Source organism: Sus scrofa, chromosome 18, assembly GCF_054392235.1.
Source record: "Sus scrofa isolate SSC_HxYL_T2T_F1_AM1 chromosome 18, Sscrofa_HxYL_maternal_Yorkshire_Landrace_v2.0, whole genome shotgun sequence".
NCBI lineage: Eukaryota > Metazoa > Chordata > Mammalia > Artiodactyla > Suidae > Sus > Sus scrofa.
Genome location: NC_139400.1, coordinates 11,871,828 through 11,877,635, shown reverse-complemented (window position 1 = coordinate 11,877,635; position 5,808 = coordinate 11,871,828). Strand labels below are relative to the sequence as shown.

The following is a 5,808-nucleotide window of genomic DNA, read 5'->3' as shown; positions in this document are numbered from 1 at the left end:
TGTCTCCTTTCCTGGAATGACAGGACGTTTCCAATAAATTTCCCCTCCTTCCAACGTTACTGGAGCCGAATATCTTTTCCTTGCACCCAAAGGAGTGCTGGCCAATACGTGCCTTCTCCCAGGTGCAAACGCAGGTAGAATGATTGTGGGATGATGTTTTATTTATTTATTTATTTATTTATTTTTGTCTTTTGTCTTTTCAGGGCCACACCCCAGGCATATGGAGGTTCCCAGGCTAGGGGTCCAATCAGAACCACAGCTGCCGGCCTACACCACAGCCACAGCCACACCAGATCCAAGTCACGTCTTCGACCCACACCACAGCTCACGGCAATGCCGGATCCTTACCCACTGAGCGAGGCCAGGGATCGAACCCACAACCCCATGGTTCCTAGTCGGACTCATTTCGCTGCGCCACGTTGGGAACTCCTGGGATGACTATTTATTTATTTATATTATTTCTTTATTTTTTATTCTTATTACTCGAGGGGATGACTTTTTAAGATGGTGAGACAGCTCGCTGGGTCCTTCAGGGTCCCCTCTGCTCCTAGAAGCCCTCGTGGGGGGTAAGCTGCAAGGACCACCCCTGGCCCGGCCTCGGCCTCCAGACCGGCCACCAACCCGGCAGAGGTGTGGTGGGATGGATTTCTCCCTCGTCTCGCAGAGCCCTGACAAGCACGATGCTCTCCAGCAGGAAGAGGACCCGTCCTGGGAGGGGCAGGACCTGAGCACACAGCCCTCGTCCAAGGGTGCCTGTTCCAGGCTGGCCCCCGGGGGCTGGGTCACGGGCAGTCCCGGTTACAGATGCTGGGCTCCCAGCTCCAGGTTTTTCTCCCCCAAGTAGGGTCTTTGTCATGGGTTGCATCGTGTCCCCTCCAAATTCCTACATGAACATCTAAACTCCCGGAACCTCAGAATGTGACCTTACAAGGAACAAGGCTCCGTGGAGATGTCATTAAGATGAGGTCACCCTGCACGGTGGCTCCTAAAGCAGTAAGATCGTTGCTGATGGACAGCCTGTGGGAGAGAGGGTGGGCACAGAGGGAAGGCCCAGAGACACAGGGGAAGTGCCATCCACCAGCCGAGGGGCCGAGACTGCCCGTGGCCTCCAGAAGCCAGGAGGGGGCCTGGCAGTGATCCCGGCTCCGCCTCAGAAGGGGCTGGCTCTGCCAACACCCGATCTCAGACTCCCGCCTCCAGAGCCAGGCATTCTGCCAGCGCGTGTGCAGGAGCTGCTAAGGGAGGCCCTGGCAGCTCGTGCAGCGCTGGGTCAGGGGGCTCCTTTGTGATGGGATCTAAGAGGCCGGCAAAGTCTCTCTCCACCACCTGCACTGGGCCCCGCACGGAACAAACAGTTCCGAAGGGTGAGTGGGTGGGCAAGAGAGGGTCCCAAGACTGTACAGGTGGGACCCCACCGGGCGAGGACGCCTCTCGGGGGTGGGCGGCAAAGGGCGGCAAGAAAAGCAAACTCAAGTCCCAGGAGGTCCCGTCGTGGCACAGCGGAAACAAATCCGACTAGGAACCATGAGGGTGTGGTTTCAATCCCTGGCCTCGCTCAGTGGGTTAAGGATCCAGCGTTGCCGTGAGCTGTGGTGTAGGGGGCAGACTCAGTTCAGATCTGGCGTTGCCGTGGCTGTGGTGTAGGCTGGCAGCTGTAGTTCCAATTGGACCCCTAGCCTGGGAACCTCCATATGCCGCGGGTGTGGCCCTAAAAAGCAAAGAACAAGATAAGATAAAGTATGAGAAGAAGGGAGAGCAAGGGGCTCCAGATGGCAGGCGGCGTGGCCAGAGCTGCAGCCTGTCTGCTGCCCCAACCCATCCCTCGTCCCCCAGCCCCCCCACGCCCCGCTCCAGGACCCTGAGGCGGAGCTGCGGTGAACTGGCGAAGCTCATGCGGTGCTCCTGCGGGCGGCCAGGGTGACATCTCAGCTGGATGAGGCCCTCCCCCGCCACGCCCCCTCCACCGTGGCCTCAGGGCAGGGCAGGGAGCAGGGGCAGCCAAGTCGCATGACCAAGGTGGGGTGATTTCCAGAGCAGCACAACCCCCTCCGCCGGGTGACGGCCAAGTTTCGAAAACAGTGTGTCCACATTCGCTCACGGGTGCAGGGGCGTGTTCCACAACTGAACACCCAGAGGGCCGAGCCAGCCGCTCTCGGCACAGGGGCCACTGCGGGGGGTCAGCGGGACGAGGGAGTGGGTCTTGGGCACTTTGCCATTCTCCGCAGGCTTCAGGGGCAGAAGGACCAGCCGCCGCAGATCCTGCTGAGCGTCCAGAGGCGAAGGAGCCTTGCAGGGAATGAGGAGTCTTGCGTACGCTCTGCAAATAGCGTTGGGCAAACAGGACGGCAGGGACGCGGGGACCCAGAAGGCCAGCAGACACACGCCGGCCCGCCACGCTGGCAGCTGTGTTCCAGGGACTCAGATGCTGAGAAACTCCCAAATTCCTGGGAACCACAAACTGTTAACACACCCCGGGGGGTGCAGGGGAAGGAGGGTTTTGCAACACGCTCCGGAAAAACATGCACTTTCACATAATGCACCTTTTCACGGCACCCTGGAGAGGGAGAGGCTCCTGCGCCCTGACCTCACCTACACCCCGACCACGGTGCTTCGGCAGCGGCCGGCCGGCCGGGGAGAAGCTGCGACAGTCTTAGCGACAAGTGCATGCTAACGAAGCTGTCAAACCCAGAAGCAGAAATGGAATTAATTTTTCTTCATTAATAGTATCCTAATTTGCATGATTAATATGTCATTGTCGATAAACACAGGCGGTTTCGAATAAAAAAAGCGCTGAACAAAAATGCCACCTGCTGAGCAAAAAGAATAAGACAAATCAATGCCTTGACACGGCTAGGTGAGCAGGAGGCGACGTTGGAAATGCCTGGAATAGCCCCGTCCCCGGGGCGATGGGACGTGGAGGTGGAGGCAAAGCGTGCTGGACGTTTCCGTGGAGGGACGGAGGCTCCTCGGGCGCGTCAACATGGGGCAACATCAGACCTGCCAGACAAGGCCACTCCTGGCTGCTCTGGGCTCCCTCCTCCCCTTGCCCTGCCGCCAGAGCAGCCCCAGGCCACGGACGGAACATTCCAGGTGAAAGTGGTGCCACGCTTCCAGGGGTGGTGCCACCTGGGACCCACACGTCCCTCCAGCTGCCAGCCTCCCTGGTTTCTGGCCAGGACGGGGGGTGAGGGTGCCGCCAAGGGCACCAGTGACCGCAGCGAGCCGCAGGGAAAGGGAGCCAAAAGGGACCTAAAAGGGCCTCAGGCGACTGGCCAGCCCCTTGGTGGACACTGGCCCAAGGGTCCCTGGTGCCGGGACCAGGTGCTGGGTGTAGACAGTGGCCCACACCCTGGAAGCCAGAGCACCCACGGAGGGGGGAGGCCCGCCCCAGAACATCCAGAAATGCTGAGAATGTTCTACGAGATCTGCAGCGTCCAAGGCGGCAGCCGCTGGCTCTGCGTGGACCGAGCACCTGCAGAGTGGCCGGGGCCATCCAGAAACCGGACTGTCCTTTTTGTTCCATTTAATTAACATGTGGGCACTGCACACAACGGGGCGGGAAGATGCTCGCACCCTAGAAGAGAGGCGGCTGGGTCCCTGGGCCCTTCCTGGCTGTGCCACCTTGAGTGACCACTTCACCTCGGCGTTTCTTCTTCTTTTTTTTTTTTGGCCATACCTGCTGTTCGTTACAAAAACATAAATTTTTTTTCGCTTTTTTTAGGGCAGCACCTGGGGCATATGGAAGTTCCCAGGCTAGGGGTCAAGCTGGAGCTGGAGCTGCCGGCCTACACCACAGCCAGAGCCACGCGGGATCTGAGCCACGTGTGCGACCTGCACCACAGCTCACAGCAACGCCGGATCCTTAACCCACTGAGCGAGGCCAGGGATCGAACCCACATCCTCATGGATACTAGTCGGGCTCATTAACCATTGAGCCACGACGGGAGCTCCCTCCTCTGGGTTTCTTGGTCGGAGGAGTCGGGGGTCCGAGGGGCTGGTCCCTGGGGGCCGTGTTCCGTGTCCTGGCTTCTCTCTGAACTGCCTGCTCTGCTCACGTTCACCACCACCCTCAGACCCTCGCTGTCTCCCCACTGCTTCCAATCAGCTGCCTCCCAACATGACCGCAGGTCCTCCCACCTGCCTGGGCTGGAGACCCCCTCGAGGGGGCGCCCACAGCCCCTCCGGCCCAGACCGAGCCTCCCTGGGCCTGTGCAGGTGGGGGTGGCATGAGCACTTTCTTGGCTGAGTTACGCCCTTGCAATAACACTGCACCATCAAAACAGCCACAGCAAAACCATGCTTACCGGGGGCAGCGCGGGGAGGCCGGGGTCTGGGGAGCCAGGCGAAGGCGAGCAGGAGTCTCGTCCTCGGCCCGCGTGGTCTCAGGAAGCCAGTGAGCCCCTCCAACCCAGGTTCCTGCAGCCCCTGGGGGCCATCGGGTGCGGGGGCGAGTCGCTGGAGCTCCTTGCCCCAGGCTGAGCTCAGCAGGTCCTCAGCCGCGGGCCCCCTGCCATCCCCCAGGGACGGTCCTTTCCTCTGCTCACGGCCTGCTCATAGGGGAGGATGAAAAATTGTGGCCGAGAATGGGGTTTTTTTTAAGCCCTAAGAGATAATACCTCGCGTGGTTTTACCTCTGCTTCGTATTTTAAACGGAATCTAAGCTTACAGTTAATAAAATTGTAAGGATGTTTTCCACTATGCTTTCTTGTTTTTACGTACTTTATAAATCAAATTTATTTATTCATAGTCCTCATTTAAGGGGGGGAGGAGGAGGGGGTGGGAGGAGGGGAGAACAGGATGGACCGAGGTGCCCTGGAGCCGTCTGCATCCCAACACGATGATGCAGTGACACTGGCTGCAGCGGGACAAGCGTGAGCCCGGCCCCTCCCCAGGCCCCAGGCTCCGAACCTCGGCGGGACTTTCCGTGGTCTGTGAACAACGCAAAGGCCCAGAAAGGCCTGGACCAGAGTCTGACCCCCCGTAGCTTTAGCACCACACGCAGGGCCATCCCGCCTCACTTGGAGTCCCTTTCCCTTCCTCCTGCGGCACCATCTCTGGGCAGGTTTGATGAATTCACTGAGAGACGCCCGTGCTTGGAGGGAGCGCCGGTGCCATCAACTGTGGCGTTTCCTCGTCTTAAGGGCGTCTCCTGCTCTCTCTCTCTGAGTTTAGTGACCCTTGCACCCGTGAGCTGGGATGAGCAACCAGGCAGAAACTGTGCTGAGGGGAGCCTTTTACAGGCGCCACGTATAAGCCAGAGAAACGGCGGCGTCCAGAATGGCCCGTTCTCTGCCCTGACGTCCAGAAAGCAAACGTGAAGACGGAACCTGACCTGCTCACGCCTCTCAGAGCTTGGCTTTGCTTCGGACCCATGGCTGCACCCCTGTAGCCCCGTGCCCTGTCCTTCCCCATTCGACGATGCCCACCGCAGCTCCCCGGCGCAGGTCACAGTGTGCCCGCAGCTCCTGGCCAGCCCTGGTCCCTTCTCTTCATTCCCTCTGCCTCTTGCAACTTCCCAGCACCAGCCACGTGTGTGAGTTTCAATTTTCTGGTAGACAGGTTTTAAAAAGTTTAAAATATGGGTGAAACCAACATTAGTCTTATGGGTTATTTAACCTAATATATCCCAAATATTATCATCTCAACATATAATAAAAATAGATGTTTGGAGGATCTATAGGATATTTTACGTATTTTTTCCCATTCTGAGCTCTTGAAAGCCAGGGTGCACTTTACACCTGTCAGCCCATCGCAGTTTGGACGGGCCAGATTTCAACGGCCCCAAAGCCTCGTGTGGCTCGTGGCTGC

At 58.7% G+C, this 5,808-nt stretch overlaps 1 long non-coding RNA gene across 1 annotated transcript; it reads left to right on the top strand.

Moving 5' to 3' along the window:
- The first annotated feature begins 1,208 nt into the window (after positions 1–1,208).
- On the top strand, positions 1,209–4,695 carry LOC146394864 (uncharacterized). Its single transcript, XR_014833469.1, has 2 exons — positions 1,209–1,364; positions 2,226–4,695. It is a non-coding gene; the product is annotated as an uncharacterized LOC146394864 (long non-coding RNA).
- The last annotated feature ends 1,113 nt before the right edge of the window (positions 4,696–5,808 follow it).